Source organism: Hyposmocoma kahamanoa, unplaced genomic scaffold, assembly GCF_003589595.1.
Source record: "Hyposmocoma kahamanoa isolate Upper Pololo Valley unplaced genomic scaffold, ASM358959v1 64, whole genome shotgun sequence".
Classification (NCBI taxonomy): Eukaryota; Metazoa; Arthropoda; class Insecta; order Lepidoptera; family Cosmopterigidae; genus Hyposmocoma; species Hyposmocoma kahamanoa.
Window position 1 is genome coordinate 17,192,051 of NW_020653852.1, and position 20,183 is coordinate 17,212,233.

The 20,183-nt window shown below is 35.1% G+C and overlaps 1 protein-coding gene across 1 annotated transcript in view; it reads left to right on the forward strand.

Moving 5' to 3' along the window:
* The first annotated feature begins 10 nt into the window (after nucleotides 1–10).
* LOC113230633 (ras-related protein Rab-23) overlaps nucleotides 11–20,183 on the forward strand; it is a 65,374-nt gene continuing 45,201 nt past the window's right edge. Inside the window, exon 1 of the mRNA XM_026464631.1 lies at nucleotides 11–224. The gene's annotated coding sequence lies outside the window, so the exon portion shown is untranslated. The remainder of the gene's footprint in view (nucleotides 225–20,183) is intronic.

Below are 20,183 nucleotides of genomic sequence, written 5' to 3' on the forward strand. Positions count from 1 at the left end.
ACCGCACCATCGAACGCCGGTCGTCAGTTGTCTCGCACCCCTCGCCGTGAAAAGACGCGTTCAACCATCGCTCAAGTGTTAGTTTCTCACGAAATAAAGCTCTCTCCGCCGTGAGTGCCATATTCGCATTGTGTTAAGTGAAAACGCGTGCAGTGAACATACAATTTGCTTTTTTTAATCACGGGATGCTAAACTTGTGTGCAATTAGACGGACGAAGCTTACAGTAAGTTTGTAACCTTTTGTGGTTTAAATCGCCTATAAGAATTAACTATATTGTGGTTGGGTATTATTTTTGCAGTCTTTCACTTCCAAGCACTCTTCCTGAAATCCGTTTAGAGAGAAAAATTTTACGTAATCAACGACGTGCCTATTTACTAAGGAATACATAAGTTAGGATATTTGAAATGTTCTAAGATTACATTTGTAGTATGTTTAAATATGAGAAGATTTCCGAAGTTATCTATCAGAATTGTAGAAAAATTTTAAATTTTTGTTCACTACAGAAGCCTATTATTGTTATATGTACAAAACTAATGTAATAACGATCTAAAGAAAGAATATTTTTTTAAATTAATAATAATTGTATCGTGTCACATTTAAACCTACTTGCGTACACAATAAGACATGGACATAAAACAACATCATCATAAACGCATTTAACACTATACAGACAGCAGAAAAGACATACGCTTGCTTACTTCTGATATTCTACTCCAATTAAAGTAGTAGTGTTATATATAATTACATAAAGAATATTTCCATCCATTCCGAGTGACCGCTAGAAATTGTACTTACCTACAATAGCCAAAATTGTTCTCATTGTATTAGTGCGTTAAAAGTATGTTAAAGCATAATTCTTTAGTTAGCGCTACGTGTTTGCGATCGTGTTGGTGATAAATGGAACTTGGTTATAGCGTAGCCGGTCAAGCGCGAATGCTGTTCACACGCTATAGCCACCTGGAAGGCCACACAATACGCGCTGTTAGATTTAGAAGATGTTTATTCTTATTATTGAGACAAAGATCGAGTAACAGAAAAAACATTACTTCGATCGGACTGGACACAAACCAGCGCCTGTTGCCACACCGGGGTCACCTCCCTGTCAAGTAGCTCAAATTTAAGTAGCTCAGTTGATAAGAGTTCGCTGGTTCGAATTCCGTCAGATCATAGGAATGTTTCTTTATATTGTTCGTCTATCAATAATAATAAAAACCTAGTGGAGTACTTTCACAACAAATAATTATATGAAAATCGTGGTAGTAAAAACATTATGACATTCAATGAAATAAATATTAAGATTTTTTTTATCTTGTTATATGCAACGCGAGTAAAAGTAGGAAGTATACACTAGGAATGAAACTATTTTTCCGGATTTAAATCGCGTATATTTGTTTTTTCAAACAAACCGACGTTTCGGGCCCTTTACAGGTCCCATGGTCACGGTTGACTGACCAGTCAACCGTACAGGTCACGCTCACACGCGGCGTCGGCTCAGGTCTTTGCGATTTAAAACTCTGAGTGGCACTGTAACTGTTATGGTTCTATATATATTATATAGAAAATAAAGCAGTCTGCTGCTCACGAAGGAGATTGTCCAGGGAAGTAGGTAGTTGGTACTACCGCCATACCTATTTCTCCGGCCAAGCAGTAATGTGAGTGTTACTGCATTCCAATTGAGAAGGGTTAGGGCTGTAAACTACATGCACGTGGGACTTGTCAACTTTATGTCTCAGGATGACAAGTACAGTGGCAGTATCCCTCGGGTCTTTGCAATTTAAAACTGTGAGTGGCATTGCAACTGCAACCCATAAGGATGGGTGTGCTTATCACCAGGCGCACGACTTGATCATCTTGTCAATTGAAATGTTAAAAAAAAACATTATTTTATTGCACTCTATCCAGCAATATCTTTTTTGTCTGCAATAGATAATATACCTTTTTGAAAAGTTAAGTGCGAGAAGCGGACTGGCAGTGTTCATCAATTCTTTGCAAATAAAGCTCTAAGTGACATGACACTTACTACCAAGCGCACGACTTGTTCGTCCCATCATTTGATATACATAATACGATAAATGATAATTTGATACGATAAAAAGAAATTAATGATTTGTTTAATTTAATTTGTAAATATCGAGTTCTTAGGTTTTCGCGATTGTTACACATAGGAAATGAATCGCCTATATTTGTTTTTTCAAACAAACCGTTGTTTCGGGCCCTTTACAGGTCCCATGTAATCCATCCCCGTACAGTCAACCGTGACCATGGGACCTGAAAAGAGCCCGAAAAGTCAGTTTGTTTCAAAAACGCGATTTAAATCCGGAAAAAAGTTTCATTTATAAAGCTATACCCAACCTATTAATTTGTAAAGCTATACCCAACAGAATAAATTTAATTTATCTGCTTATTTATCGCACATCTCTGGTGGAAAGGCAGCCTAATGCACCGACCCGGTGCCCGGTGGCGACAATGTGAAGCAACCCTCAAAATTTACCAACTAATTTCGTTGTTAGAATCTTAAAACCTGTCCTAAAAAGAAGTCATTTTGCAGATGTGGCCCTATTACACCAAGGATAGGATTTCTTGCCTCACTATCATGGATTGGAATTGAGGGAGCTAATTTAATTAAAGTAAAGAACAAAGGACATTCCCTTCTATAAATTCTCTACAAATAATTGATCATATTATGTATATACATGATATGGTAAGTAATTATTATTTCCTATTAAGTATTTGCTACAAATTATTATCCCAAAAAATATAGGTACTCGTATGTATTTAAATACTTTAGCCATTTAAAAAATAAACATGATACTACATATATTTTGGAATGTTTAGAAAAAAAGAGGACATTAAAAAAAATGAAATAAATTGTTTGAAGGAACGTATACTTTATTTAGTAGATAACAATGTTCTGTAGTATATTGCATTTCTATAAAGCGCCGCAGCCCGCCGCCGCGCCGCTTGCTGCAGCTTTTTCTTTTTTTTTTTCATTCGTTGCCTTATATTGTATAGAAATTTTATACGCATTGATGACGAAATGGGTATGTCCATACTAAGAAAATGTTCATACTTTAGGTAAATTAACTACCTCAGTTCCGATTACTGTTCTTTATGTATATTGTAGACCAATATGGTAACGGCACCTACTCGTTACATCTGGGTAATTTACACATGTTATTAATTTTATAGCTTCGAACGGCATTGTGTATTGTATTAGTTACTTTCATAACTACCTAATTGAACTATAAGGAAGGAGAGTGGTACACCGTAATAAGAATGTATTTGGTTATGGGCTACCTATTTATTACTAAACGATGTAAGCGTGGATTGGTATTAAATATTATAATATGCATAACAACAAGTTAAAATAAATATTGAATTTGAAGTAATTATCGAGTTCTTAGATTTTCGCGATCGTTATACATAGGAAATTAAACAATTTTTTCGGATCTATATTATCTCTTATATGTATTATCTGATTAATGTTTTAAATTGTTCTAATTAGCGTTAATAATGACATAAAATTTAGATTGTTAAAATAAAATAATTTGTAAAGCATATGTAGCGTAACAAACATTAAAATAGGTATATAATTAATAACTTTTGTAAAAAACAGTGAAAAATAGTTCAAATAATAGAGTAAATAATTGAATGAAAGGTTTGCATCAATGTTAGACATAAGTTATAACTTTACCTTCCCACCCGTGACCATAGGACCTGGAAAGAGCCCAAAACGTTGGTTTGTTTGAAAAAACCGATCCGGAAAAATAGTTTCATTTCCTATTCAAGTAATTGTTATAATTATTAATACAAAGATCGAGCACAGAAAAATTCCTTTAATGGAACAGGACTCGAACCTTCGTCCGTGCCAAACCAGGCCGACCGCACTAAGTACTGATCGAGTCAGCAGAACCTTATGATTTTTTTTAAGCGTTTGTTACATATTTTTTTTTGCGGATTTTTTGCCGTAGCGCCTCTATGAGAAATCTATGAAAGTTTTTGTTCACTCAACCACCATCCATTCAACAACAATGAATGTTTCAATTAAAATCTACATAATTGTTGCGAAAAGAAAATTAGATATAAATTGTGACTGTTATTTACTCACTTCTATTCTTCAAGGCCATGGTTTCTTAAAGTGGGCGCTGAACAGTCCTAGGTAGGCGCCTCGGAAGCAATTGGGGGGCATTAATACTGTCTACGAGGGCTGGGCGTGCTACCGCATTTGAAAAAATAATGTGAATTATCTGTATAAACTACATTACATATACATAATTTTTTTTGCTTGTGATTTTTTGTTTTAATATAAAAAAATAAGTGTTTTCAACTATTTTTGTGGTTGAGTTTTTTTTAAACACATATATAAAAATATATAAAAAATTAGGGCGGTGAGCCAAAAAATTTGGAAATCTGTTCTGGGCCTTTGGTGAAGGAAGTAGAATTCTACTAATTGAGTTAGATTACTTGTGACATCTTCTCTCTGTTGTACTAACATTTTAAACTCTTTTAACTCAAGTTCTTTAGAATTTAAACTAAGCTTTAAAGTTTATAGAATGATAATGAAAACTGGTTAAATTAACTGGTCGACTCGTCCAGGAAGTGCAACAAAGTGCCTGTGTGCCTGTCACGTAACGGACGTCCTTCAGCCACTACTTTATTGATCGCTACACCAGTGGGCTAACAACAGAGGGTTTTCGAATTTCGAAGCCTAAATGAGATTTATTTACTGTTTCTATTCATGCAGGTCACAAGAAATCCTTACGATTTGTTTTATGATATCAAGGGACGTGAGGAACAAATCGTGCACCTGGTAGCGAGCGCCACGCCTATACATGACAGTTTCAGTGTCACTCTTGAGTTTTAAATCGCAATAATCTGCCACTGCGCCCGCCCAGAGACACAAGTTTCAAGACAAGTCTCATTTGCCTATTATTTCCCCAGTACACTTACCATTCAAAACCGGAACGCAGTAACACTCACATTATTGCTTGACGGCAGATTTAACTGCCTACAACGCAGACCTAACACCCAGAGGACAATTCCCGGATCGGGAGAAATATTTGTATGGCCTATATCTACTTATTTGTCTCTTGAGTATAATTTGTAGTTGTCTATGTGCGTGTCTATGGCACCTACGACACAGGGTTTTCCTAGTGCGGGACTATAAAAAAAGAAAAACATAGGTAAGGAGGCAGTACTTCCCTGGACGAACTCTTTCACAAGAAGCACACAAGAATTAATCTCAAAAATTATTATAGACATGGACATAGATAACACACATTTATGCAAATAAAATAAGACCACCCAATAAATAAGCAATAATAACAAACCAAATAGATAACACACTACAAGAACTTGGAACTCAACATACATTTTAAAAAACCCTTTGGACAAGTGTGGTTAAAAATATACACACACAAATACAGTGATATGCACGTAAGAAGTAATATTTATAGTTCCACTATACAGGGACGTATCTACCTAGGGAAGGCCTTATTCATGTAACAAACGACTTTGTATCCATCGAATAAGAATACGAAACAAAATAGCATCATTAAAGAAGCTTCGGGCGCGATTAGCTCAGGTACGACGAAGGCCATTATACATTCCTGCCGGCAAAAACTGGCAGCCGGCAGCATCGCAAACACCGACCGGCCATTCGTTTATATTCATCGCGCGACTAACAAATGGTTTTGAGTACCACTCTTCTTAGCAAAAACAACTTTATAATCTATATTGTCAAAGAATTACTACGCCCTATCAGGAAAGAATGACTTCAAACTATAAATATACTACTCTGCTTCCTTTAAACAGAATCCACGTTTCTTGGGTCTGTAACTATATAAGGTAAAGTTTCGTTTGCGTATTTTGTTGGAGTCAAATTTTGAATACTCATTATTATTTCATCAAGCAAATATGGTAAATACAATGATTAAAATTATGTACTTCATATTTCTATTTTGATCAAAATTTTGTGTAATAAATACATATGTGTTTACGCTTTGCATAATAATTAAGTTTACATTCTAGTTAAGACCCTAAATAATTTTTTTTATAACATCAAGTGACGGGACCGACAAGCCGTGGGTACTACTCAGAGAAGATCTGAGAGACACATAAACTACGCCCGACACCCTGAGACATAAATTGACAAGTCCCAAGTGCCTAATAATTCTACCAGCACACCTACTCTTCGAAACAGGGACATAGTAAAGCGAGCACTACTGCTTGGCGGCAGACATAGGTAAGGTACTTCCCTGGACAAATTCCTTCGCAAGGAGCTCTGCTGCTACTAAACTATATGCTAACACAGGTTAAATCCTTTTGTGGGGTCTGGATGTTGCTTGACTAGCGAGCAATCAATAAATAATTAATAATTACTGTATTATTCCTATAGTATTATTAACTGTATTATTCCTATAGTATTTGTAATGTCTATCAATAGTTATTATTATTATTAATTTCAGTATATGTATCTATATTTCGTATATAGAACTTAAAATAAAAGGAAACCTCGTAAACAACTCTTAAGTAGTCGAAAAGTTGGGTAGTCTGCAGACAAATTAAAATTATCATATTAATGTAGCGTGATCTGATTTTAAATACCAAACTTCAATCGATCAAGTGGAAGTAAAATAAATATTCATTCTATGACCGATATCCCTATACTAACTGGGAAAAGAGCTAGATGGTCTTCAAACAGCTGAACTGATGTCATTGTCAACCCATAATACGTCCCACTGCTGGGCACGGGTCTCCTTTCAGATGAGGTTTTAGGCCATAGTCCGCCACGCTGGCCCAAATCGGGTTGGGGACTTCACACGTTTTCCCAGGTTTGTGAACCTTCTTCGCTTTGCAAGTTTCATCACGAATCTTATTTTCCCTCAACGAAAAGCTCGCGATAAATTTCAAACCAAATTTCGCATATAAATTGTGAAAACAATTTCATTCATTCAGAGATGCGATCTCGGATTCGAACCCACAGCCTCTGCTCAAGAGGCGATAAGTCAAACCACTAAGGCTGCCAGGATTTTTATATTATTAAAAAGGAAAAGCGCCGAGTCTCGAACATTAATCACCGAGCTAACGATTTCTATGTCATACTAGTTTCTAATCAATGACACTGTAGCAAAGTTTTTACAGGTGTCCACATTACATTATTCTCGGGAGATAGCAACAGTAAAACGTTCAACAAAACCACTGAATAACAAACAGCAATACGAACGTTTATCCTTGCGATGCCATTGAAGCACCTGTGAGAAATAGTTAAGAGTGTATACAACCTCAAATGGCTTTGTTTGATTCCGCACAACAGTGAAAGTGTTGAACCAATCACTTTGGAAAAAAATATATAGTAAACTTGAGGATATACACCGGTTACTACATGGTGTGAAAACACCATTCGTAAAAATTTTTACGATAGAAAAATCTCAAACTTACCTTGAAATTTTACAACAAAATAATAATAACACACACACACTCAACATAGCCCCGCACTAGGGAAACCCTGTGTCGCGGGTGCCATGGACACACATATAGACAACCACAAATCACACCCAAACTCACGAGAGAAACAAATGTAGGTCATACAAATATTTCTCCCGGCCCGGGAATCGAACCTGGGACCTCTGCGTGGCAGTCCGGCATGGTAACCGTTCGGCCACAGAGGCAGTTTAGTTAACCGCTGTATTCAATACCTATTGAATTAAAGTACCTATTTTACATATACCAACGATTTTTTTATATCAACTGAACTAAATAGAACACGTATAGTATACGATACACATTTATCAGATGGCTTTATTTTCGTTTGTAAAAAATTAAATTCTGAAACAAAGCCAGTGTCCCGTATTAGTACAGGAAAAATTTAAATTTAATAAATAAATCAACTCTTACGTGTGTCAATCCACAAATCAGAAAAAAGGAAAATGAGATAGTGAAAATAATAATAATAAATCCTGTTTTATATATAAAAAAAATATTTTAAAGTTTTTTGTGGTTTTTTAAATGTTTATCGGACACATAAGTCAATGATCGGACAAGAGATTTTTGGTTACTAGTAAACGGGTAAAAATTAGACGAGTAGCACTGCTCGCTTCAGCGATTAAGCAGAGAGTGACGACGGAACGAAACAAAATGATAAGGCGTGGCAAAGGAATTAAAGAACGATTCAAAATTTTAAAACAAGTGGCCAGGAACCAGAGAAAAGGTGATAAAAAGGCGGAATGACGATGCAAGGAGGTAGCATCATCACAGTGTCGCTCACACTTTTTATCAAAGATGAGATGATATATTCAATATTTGACAACCTAGGTGGCTTCAAACGGTTAGCATCAATGCAGGCTGGATGAGTAGGTTCGAGGTTTGATTCCCAGTAGGACAAGTAGCAAATGAAATTTTGCTAAATTGGTTTTGGTGTTCTGGGTGTACTCATAGTATAGGGAATTACTAAGTTTGAGACCGAAATTGATGTGGTTGTCGATCTCATTATTATAAAAAAAAGGATTATCACGTTCACTTCTTTCCTTTTAAACTATATGAATAACAGCTTGTACAAATTGTTTGTGAATATAATTATGTAGAATAGCCAAAAGGGCGTATTTGGCGCGAAAAACCGATGAATTCGATCGACCCAACGTTGTTACGTGGATTATTTTAATCAATGGAAAGCTCACATATTTTTTTAAATTCAGAGTAAAGCTGTGTAATAATAATAAGTCGTAAATTAACTATTTTCGCTGGGTAATAAGTAATACGAGCTTCGAAAAGTAACTTAAAAATGAACTTATTCAAAAGCCAAAGATCGTAAAAAAAACTTTCAAAATGGTGTCGCGTTTCAATACATATTAAGTATTAAATTAAGTAATTGGTGTGGTTGTTTGGTATATTGTTATTATTATATAAGAAAACCGTATCCGGCCTTAATATGCATGTAACCTAAGTGAAATGTTACAGAAGAATAGCGAAAGTAAATCCAGCTTATAGAAGCGTAATCTTTAAAAATATGTAACATTAATAAATCGTTTGATTGATTTAAATAAAATGCGTAATACTTAAGCATACATAATACTTAATAGAGTTTGAAACGACCATTCATCATGTTGACCGGATTAGCCGACTTTTACCTACCCTCTGAAATATTAGGTGACATGTCAGCTGACATAAGCAATTAATATTGCCAACATGTTGACTAACATGACTTGTACAGCGAACATTTTTGCTTATACGATTAATTAACGAACATTTTTGCCCCTTCAGATGCTTCGCAACAAGGCACTTAGTTTTACATGCCTATAAAACTACAATTTCTACAACTAACGAGTATTTGATGACAACAAAATATAAAATTTGTATAATGCTAATGCTAATGAGTACTTGACACGAATAACATTATGTGAAATGTCTAACGTTAAATTATGCAACGAATATTTTGTATCATCTAATCAGTTTTTTAAAACCACACCCTCAGTGTAATAAGGCCAAATCTCCAAAACGACTACTTTTCAGGAGGGAGGTTCAATGAATCTTGGAACGGAATTAGTCAATATTTCTTTTAGGCATGTATTTAAATGATTATTTTAAATTTGCAAAAGCAGCAGGTAAAAAAATCTAATCGGTGAACTTTTTTAATGTTTGATCCTCTTTCTTTGAAACATAAAATCTTCATAAAATAAATAAATCAATGGCTATTTTAATCTGTTCTGAGCTATGCAAAAAATGTTTGACTTGAATAAATTAACGTTGATAGTCTCGTGTTGGGCCTCAAACCATATGAGCATTAATAATAAATTTTAGACACTTATTTTTAAAACTAAGTAAATGTTGATTATATTTGTGTACTAATATTGTATTAATTATAATATAATTTGACCTGAAATCATGTTCGGAAACGCAAGCAAGTTAAAAGAATAGACGAATAATAAAAAAAGAGGTACAAATATTATTTTTCAATACCAAATATTAATTTAGTATGTTTAAACATAATAATAGTGTTACCTTGAATGCAGTTCATGTATAATTTATCCGTAGATCGACTAATAAAGACGGCACAATTAACAAATATACAGTAATATCCACAGATGGTCATAGCCTGCTTACGCGACCCCGCATTGCGCGATTTCGTTGTAACGCGATTTTCAAAACTCCCGTTAAATTATCCCGCTTTACGCGGACACATTGATTTAGCCAATTTGAACCCGTAGCTTCTCTGTTAAATAAAAGTGCATTGTCATAGGTAGTTCTTTCTTGGTAGGACCTTTAATTTATAATCACATTGGTAATATCTGTTATCCAGTGAATTGGAAAAGATAATTTTTATGAACAATGACGCCACCAGCTAAGAAAGAGCTTGAGTTTAGAGACGACGATAAATGTTTTAGAAAAGATGGGATCGTACGAATAGTACGTTCGTTACAATATTTAGCTTTTTATTCGATCATATCCCGTTCTATCCCTGGTAGCAGTCATTAGATCAAGTTAGAAACCCTAGGACGATCAAAAAACTATAGCACTAGGCGGGCCACACAAAAAAGAACAATCCGGTTTTACGCGAATTTCGCTTAACGCGATTTTATCCGGAATGCATCACTCACGTGAAGGGGGGTATTACTGTATATGTATATATGAAACATAAAAAAATCGTTTAGGTATTTAAAAAAGTGCACATTTGAAATAGATCAATTATATCTTTGAGGATCAAATAAAATTAGCCCATTTTCTAGGCTTAAATAGGACTTATAAAGTTTCACATATTTTAAACTTGTTTAATGTAGTTTGTATTTTTGTGACTTTCTCCTTTTAATCGCACTTTTGATATATAATCATGACGCCCTTGTAGCGCTCGAATGCAATCGACGCCCTAGCGCTCTCTAGTAGGCACACGATTAAAATGGGATACTTACAGTTATATTTTCCCCAGTGATGGGAAGTTCGGGTGCAAATGGTGCAATTATAAATGATGTTGAGGAGTAATAGACTCTTTGCTTCGTTATGGCGCTCGGCGCCCCATAAAGCCAGCGCTCGTATGCGCCGCCATACCCTGCCCCATAGGTAAAGCTGTAAATCGTACTTAGAACTTCTGATTAAGATACAAGGTCGCCTCGATCAAACTAGCTAAAGAAATGGTGTCACTTTATTATCTTAACGTAATAATTTCACAAACTTGCGTGTCATATTCAACGCAATTAACGATTTTACGGCAAAAGTTTTCGGTTTTTACTTTCAAATCAGAACGAGGTCAATATGTCGGAATTGGTAGCAAAATGTCACTGCGATTTTAAAGTGATATAATTGAACAACACTTGTAAGCGTGTATAATTGTAATTACCTACGAACAGTTGCCAAACTAAGAAAGGAATTTGGAAACGTTTTGTACAAACTACTAAATTTGTTTCATGAAAATTAAACCACGGTTTATATTTCAAAAACAATCAGTTCCTCGATGGCACTTCCAAATTAGGCCCTGAGTTCAAATTAGATTTAGAGTCAGTGTCGCGGCACCCGGGTCACTACAAATTTTCATATATTTAATCTGCAAATAGGCGCGCGCATGGAGCGACTGTGGCGCTACAGCTGCGCTTCTAAATATTGTATGAAAAACAGTAGTGGCTTCTACAAGCATCTAATTTGAAGGCACAAAAAGACTTACAAGATGCTAGTTTAGAAATAATAGCCCCTGACTAAGGGTGTAGTAATATTGTGTTCTATCCAGTAAATATGGGAAGAAATGATCGCATTTTATCTACTTACCTAAGTACTGAGTAAGATAGTAATGACCGACTATAAGTCCAGTAAAGGCCATAAAATCTTGATTCATAGACTCACCGGTGCAAAGCACGTTAATTTGTAAACATTTACAAATTAACGTGACACGAAGTTACATTTGTTTACAGGACATATATACGGCTTAATATTAGTGAAATCATTTCTAGGTTTGTAAAATGCCTGTCTAGGTCTATAAATGATCGGGGGGTCTACTTACGTTCTCCGTACAACATTCGTCCAAAATTAAAAGACATGATGCAAATGGAGCTTCGTAACTGTCTCCGTGGCCGAACGGTTACCATGCCGGACTGCTACGCATAGGTCCCAGGTTCGATTCCGGGGCTGGGAGAAATATTACTATGGCCTACATTTATTTCTCTCGTGAGTTTGGGTGTAGTTTGTGGTTGTCTATGTGAATGTCCATAGCACCCGCGACACAGGGTTTCCCTACTGCGGGGCTATGTTGATTGTGTGCGTTATTATTATTATTATTATTATACTTGAAATTGTGGTTTGATTAGGTCGAGTATTACTTATTTGCCAGTAATTTTGACTACGGGAGTAGACCCCCTGAATCTGAAAAGCCACACGGTGAAAGTTTCACATGAGTGTTAGTAACAAGATCTAGTTTTAGGCACTTTGTTTTTTTTTTATCAAATTTTTTCTGTGGTTTTATTAAATCATAATTATAAGATAAGTATTAATCATTATAAACTTACAAGAACGTGAAATCACTTCCTGACACTTGATTGTATAATTTGACACGTTGATAATTGACAGTGAGTTACATTATCACGCCTGTGTCCAAGTGTGGTAGGCAGAAACTGCAGACCTCAATTCGCTACGTTCCTGGCTGACAGGTAAACTAATTTTATTTATAATTAGTTATTGATGTGTTACAAATATTGTCAAAATGATTGTGAAAGTTTTTTCTACAATAAAAGTGCTTTCGTTGTAACTTGTTTCATCGGTAAGTTACTTTACTTTCTATGTCACTGAATCCCTTGTGTATAATTTGATTTCGTTTTGGCATCTCTAATTGGCACCCTTGGTGAAATAAGGCCACATCTAAAAAGTTACACCTTTTCAGGAGAGAGGTTTAAATAAAGACTCTACGAACGAAATTATTCAATAACTTTTTTAGGAGAACCTTAGTTAGGACAGTTATCAATTTCATATATACCTACATATGTATTATTTTTAAAACCCCATGTGACAGAAGCACTTTTGACGTATGATCACAAGTGGCTATATTTATAATTAATCTATTGCAATATTTGGGTTTAGGACATCAGAATCTGGTGTGTGACAAAAGGTTTTTGTGTATTGCTTTCGCTAATGTCTCTGGTTCACTCTTAAAAATTTTTAAAGACTTGTTTTGATCACATTATATAATTTTTATTGGCATTGTGATTGACGTAAATATTTATTGGATAAATGTATATATGTATAGTACATTTAGATTCAACGCTACATATTATTATTGTGCCTACGTATTCAATTTCATATAATGCTCTCGTTGATGTCTTTTGTACGAAAGCTTTCAATATTTTTATTAATTGTTGTTCCATGTAGTAGAGAGGTTAATTCAAATTCATTCATCAATGACTTTCGCACGACAGAGCAGTTTTATGTACAACAGTAAACCCACTTATGTGTTCAGTCAAATTAATTTGAAAAACCCTAGAGAGATAATATTAGTTTTTTTTTTCGAGTTAGTGGTAACCAGTGGCCTAATCCAAAATAGTTCATTTTCTGTCTTCTATATTTAAGACCAATACTTTGGTGCAGTATGGTCATGGGTTCAAGTACCTTCGGGTCGAAAAAGTTAATCTATGTGTTCGATAATTATATTCATAGTCCCCATTTTTGTGACGTCATAGTTACTGTCCTCATTTTTACAGATCAATAACTGGTGATGCACTGTTCAACATGTTGTATTCATCGTAACGATATAGGCTATTTTTACAACACATATCAGTGAAAGTACAAACAAATAAACAGTACAGAAATGTTTTTAATACATTGACCTCTGTACTATTTAAAAACCCTATTATTTTATAAAAATCAAGTAACTGAATACTCTATCTCACAAATTTTGTTAACAAAATTTTATATAATAATTAATGTATGCTACCAATTAACTTGAACATCTGTTTCCTATCACAGCAAGTATAACTAAAGGATCTAGCGTTACTGGTCATTGAGTCAATTAAACTAGAGCTCTACAGTCATATGTTGTGATCTTAATAGCGGGCCCAATTGTGCTGGTGCTCAATTACCTGGATTAGGCCGGCAGATAGTCCACGAAGCGTGAACCGTGACGGTACTTCGACCCTCTGCCGAACTGAACACCTACGAATTTATGATTCTAACGACACTCATTCATTGGTAGGCGTTCGTTTACGTGCTATAAATAATTTTTATTGGTGTTTTGTAACGTATGTTAGGACATGAATTTCATTGTGTTATTTCATCTTTAACATGCTTCCTGTAACCCCTGCTGATCATGGCAATACGAAAGTATAAGAGGTGTGAAGAGAATTGAGTAAGTAAGTATAATAATAATAAAGCACACACTCAACATAGCCCCGCACTAGGGAAACTCTGTGTCGCGGGTGCCAGGGACACACACATAGGCAACCACAAATTACACCCAAACTCACGAGAGAAATAAATGTATGCCATACAAATATTTATCCTGTCCCGGGAATCGAACCTGGGACCTCAACGTGACAGTCTGGCATGGTAACCGTTCGGCCACAGAGGCAGTTAAAAAGTAGTCTTTAACTGCCTCCGAGGCCGAACTTTTACCCTTTACCCTAATTGACTTGAAAACTATCGACGATCTCGGTTGGCCCTACGGTTTGCACTGTGGGCGCTGAATAAGGACGGCCGGGTTCGATCCCGGTAGGACCAATTAGAGAAATGATCTTTTCTAAATTGGTTCTAGTCAGGGTGTTCTTGGAAATGCACCAGGGTGAATTCCGTTGCTCTGGCACTCATAGTACAGGGAATTCCCTTGTTTGAGGCCAGGCAATTAGTGTGATTGTAAGCTTGCATTTTAGATGCTAACTAGCAACCTCGAGGCCAAACATTTCGACGCTTCACCTTTCGTTTGTCACCATTCTGCAATGTGGTAATGTGGTGCCCCAGGATCTGTCCATTGTAGAGAGCCCACTTTACCCTGCGAGGAGGCGAGAGCTCTCTCATTTTCCTTACTACAATGGCGCAGTGGCAAAGCCCCTCAGATCTTTGCGATTTAAAACTCTAATTGGCACTGCAACTGTTATGAGTACGGTTGTTGATTACGATCAGACGTACGACCTGTTCGTTCCGTCACTCGTTACTCATAAAAAAATGTAGTACATCGTCGTGAAAATTACGTGAAAGTAGCTGCAAACCTTACATCAGTTTTGTTTGGTTTTCCTATGATATCATTGGATTTCGCTCTATCAAAGTGTTCATACATTTTAGTAATAAGCTGTAAAATTCATTTTAATAATAAATTTATATTAGGCAACATCACACACGTTGCTCTGTTCCCAACGTAAGTAACTGAAGCACTTTTGTTTTGGAAATCGGAAACAACGACGGTACTACAAACACACAGTCCCGAGACAGATAAAAAAAATTTAATTTCCTACATTTCCCCGTCCGAGGATCGAATCTGGGACCTCAGAGATGGGGACACCATGAAAACCGATGTGCATACCACTCGACCACGGAGGTCGTCAAATTTTCCTCAACATCCTGATTCCTGAACATCCCCTTCGCTTTCGTAGAAATCATAAACCGATGGACTTCGTCCACTATAGTAAAATTTATATTATATGTGAAGTAAACTTTGGTAGTTAGTTACTAAAATTGGCTTGAGCCGGTTAGAAAAAGCAATATGTCCACGTAATAAGAGCGAAAACGACACCGAAATTCACAACGCCTTTTTCGCTTTTATTTTTATTATTTAAATTATTTTTAGTATTTAAATTTTTATTGAATTGATATCCAATTATTTTTTGTGAAATTACTCCACTAGTTTGTTATAATTATTAATAAAAAATCAAACACTTAGAAAAAAAGAAAAATTCCTTCGATCCGGCGGGATTCGAACCGACGTCTACTAGCAAACCGTGGCAGATGCCATGCTAACTAAGCCACCGAACGATCCAGCGGACCTCACGAATTTTTCTATGTGCTTGTTGCTAGATCTCTGTATTTGGTTTTCAACGACTTTTTAGCAGTAGCGCCATCTATGAGAAATCTATAAAAGTATTTCGTCACCCAGTTAGATACCTAGCAAGATACAGCTACCAAGCCATGGCTAGAGATGTTGCTATTAACTTTTAATGAAATTTTTATTGAATTGATATTCAATTATTTTAGTGAAATTTTTCCACTAGTTTCTTATAATTATTAATGTAAAGATCGAACACAGAAAAAATTCTACATAAAGTTTTTGCTGACCGGCTTAATGCAATTCCATGTCGATAAATGTGATGACTCTTTTAAAGTACAATAAATACTCCCTTTGTGACAACCCTGGAGTTTTATTACCTGCCTACAACCCTCAGGGTGCCACTTGGTATGACGGTGTACAGTATTAAATTCCAAATAGTCATATTTTATTCATGAACCGAATAAAGACATTCATTCGGAGCATAATATCGCCTCTTAAACCTTTCATGACCCTTCCACGGTTTACGACTTTGCTTTCACATAATAACTTCATCACGGGACCGATTCTCATATATTGAGACACTCTCTACTTCGAGTACATCGCATCTCTAAATAGAGATACCATTGTAGCGGCAATTTTATATCGAAAGATTTTGTAATCTCTATTTAACTCACGTTTTTATATTCAACAAAATTAATAAAGAATTTTTACACACAGCTGCCAAGTTTGTTTTGATTGAAATACTACGTTAAACACGTATCATTTCAGTATCAAAATAATTTATTTGCAAAAAGTTAAATTCGTATCCTACGTACATTCACCTACCAACACGCATAACAAAGCTTAATATAGTTAGTCATAATATTGTGCTATATTTATATTATGTCTAAACTATATAACATAATTATTTATAAACTTCCTCCTAACTGTTTTATCATGTTATGCACCCCTGTTAAGTATTTTAAACCCAGCTCTCCGGTTGACAGGTAGGTACGGAGAATGCCTAATGACATTGAGTCCGCCATTATGCTGTTTTGTGTGCAATTAAGTTTAAATAAATAAATAAAGCCCCACGTATCTACGTCATACGACAAAACCGTTTCAATCATATAATAATCATAAAAATACCACTAACTACATGGAATAAAATTTGTGCATGTGAAATGTTATACACTCCTATATAAACATAAAAAAGTTACCGACTAATTTTGTTCACACAATCTTTAAACGCCTCTCCTAGTCGTAATTTTGTATTTACAAGTTGTAATTTTGAAGATGACGCCTTAATACGCCAGGGGTACGTATTTAATAATTAGTACGTCTGACTTATTTCTGTACGACTTTGCGAGTGACATCATTTCATTTAATTTATCTATTGCAAACAATGTTAGTACAGGCATTACATAGGTAATTACCAAGTACAAACATACTCCGTTGGTGTGTAGCAAATTAATAGTACTATCGAATAATTAACAAAAACAGAACATAAACTCAAGGTTCTTAAAATAGGAAGAGCTGAAGCGTTCATCACTTCTTTCACATGATCTTATAGGAGAGTCCATGAAGTCTCTCACAGCCATTTATCATAAGAGACTTTAATTTAGTTTTAAATGTGTTGGCATTTTCTTCTGTCTTAGGGGGTCTGGTATTTTATTATAAATTAATATACATCTACAGAGCTCCCCGAATTTTGTAAAAAAAAAGAAACAAAAAACAAAATTCGAAAAAAAACAAAAAAAAAAACGAATTTTGTGAAAAAAAAGAACCAAGAAACAATATAAAAACAGAAGTGGTCAAAAAATTAAGCAGGCGTGGTGTTCATTGGAGGTATCGATCTGATAACCTAGTCTGCTAAACTGATAATCATAATACGCCAAGATATACTAGACAATCACTCCACCTTTATCTGCTTTTAAACTTGAGAATTACCTGTAATATGATATTAAAGACGTTAAATCCAAGTTATTACCTAAAACCAACTTAGAAAAGTTCGTTTCTCTAATCAGTTCTGCCAGGAATTGAATCTGAAATTTCCTCAACCACATTACACACTGATATCAGCCGTGTTAGCCTAATAGTTTGGGCCTACCGCCTTTCAAGCAGAGGTTTTAGGTTCGAATCCGGGCTCCTACACCGGGAATTTCTCGGAATTTATGTGCGAAATTTAATTTGAAATATGAGTTTTTTCTCTGAGGGAAAACATCTGAAGAAACCTGCACGTCGAAGAAGGTTCACAACTCTCGAAAAACGTGTAAAGTCCGCAATGCGCATTGGACCAGTGTGGCGGACTATGGCCTAAACCCTCGCTTGTTAGAAGACCCGTGCACAGCAGTGGTCATCAACCCATCTCATCCGAGGCACTAGCCTCTCGAGAACCGGATGAAGTCAAGTGACAGAGGTCTGTGACAACCCTCTACACTGGCTGATCTGGGGTCGGAACCTGAAATTGTAAGGTTCCTGTGCGCGCACGGGTTATAGTGCCCTTCTCGTATACCCTAAGGGTCGGTAGGGAGGGTCATTATAATCAAAACTAATGTAGAAAGATATGGGGGCTGCTCACCGAGCCACCAATGTCATCAAATCGGCTGTAATCCATTATTAAATTATTACATAATTCACGTCTACATAACATGTAAAATCCTTATTTATTTTTCATACGACGGTAACAATTTCTAGTTTTATTCGAGACCTACTTCCACAGAAAATTTGCCTAAAATATACAAAACGTATGTAAATTAAAATGTTTAATATTCAATTTATATTTTACAAAGAATTCATCTGTTTAATATATTACGTACGTTATGTAAAAGGTAACAAGTTAGCATTACAATGATGTATGTGGTTGCATCATGCGGAAATTGAGCGGAAGCACGGAATAACTGCTAACTCAAATTTTGTTACTTCATAATGGGCATAAAGGTTCGATTGTAAAAATAAGTTACACGTGTTTCGAATGTCTTCCAATAACTTACAAATACACGAAATGAACTCGTAAATTGATTAAACTGTTCAAGTTTATATTATGTGCCCAAAATAACATAAGGAAAAACGCCGTTTCTTTCTTCACTTCTAAAGTAAAAGAAAGAAGATTAAATAATAACGAAGACAATATTAAATAATAACGTTTTAATTTAAATAAATAAGAATTAGATATGAAGTAGCGATTTATATCTTTTAATTTAACCTCAACTTAGTACCTACTGCCTTACTTAACTTCACAGAAAATCATCGAAATAAACAAAATCCATTGTTTTACACTTTGTAACAAAGAAGAACCGACTAAAAATTTTAAAATTGTGACAGTTAACTCTGGTTAAACTAATGTTTAATAAACAAAAAACTTTATCAACTAAACTTTAAGAAATATACAAAAATTCAATCTCGAACCACTCGACCTGTATTAGTAAGAAATAAAAAGTCGACTAATTTTTATTTAAAAATTAGACCTAATATAAAAAAAGTGCAATAACCGGACATATTTCTGAAAAAACACTGCAGTATTTTGGGAATTTTAGTAGTGTTACATTAAATATATTTTTAATGTTCCTTACCTACGGACGATTACGCGAAATACTTAAAACTATTCAATTTATATGACTTTTACAATATAGGTGTATCTATCTATGTCTATCGTTTCTTTCTCTTATATCAATTGTTTGTTAGTCGTGACTAACAGACTTGTTACTTGTTGCTATAAAATTTTATAAATAGAATTTCCCGCTGCACAAAATAATGTCAGTACGTTCATATAGTATCGATAGCCCAGTGTCGACACTCCTGATAACGGTGATTATGGGCATATTTCGTGATGGAATCTAGAAGTCTGAAGTCCCCAACCAACGCCAGGCCCTGATATACCTGTAGGTCATTCAACTTGGTACCTTTAAAGTAGGTACTGCTAGTTAGACGTAGTTAAACAAAAAGGATCCAATCTACATCCACTCATTTTCGAGATATGGCAGTTTGAACTTTAAAAGTGTTTCTCACTCTTGTTTTATTTTCAAAACTTATAATGTCGTGTAACTCCAGAGATATTTATTTATGTTTATATGTTGGATTTTTTTTGCTGATTTAAGAGGTTAGACTTTAGGAATCGTTTGGTACATATAGCTCATTTTTTAATAATTTGTGGATTGTATCCTTTTTGCTTAACTACGTCCAGTTTATATTCAATAATATTATATTCAATAGTATAACGTCCTACGGGATTATTATGTGGCTTTAGATATACTTACAAAAAAA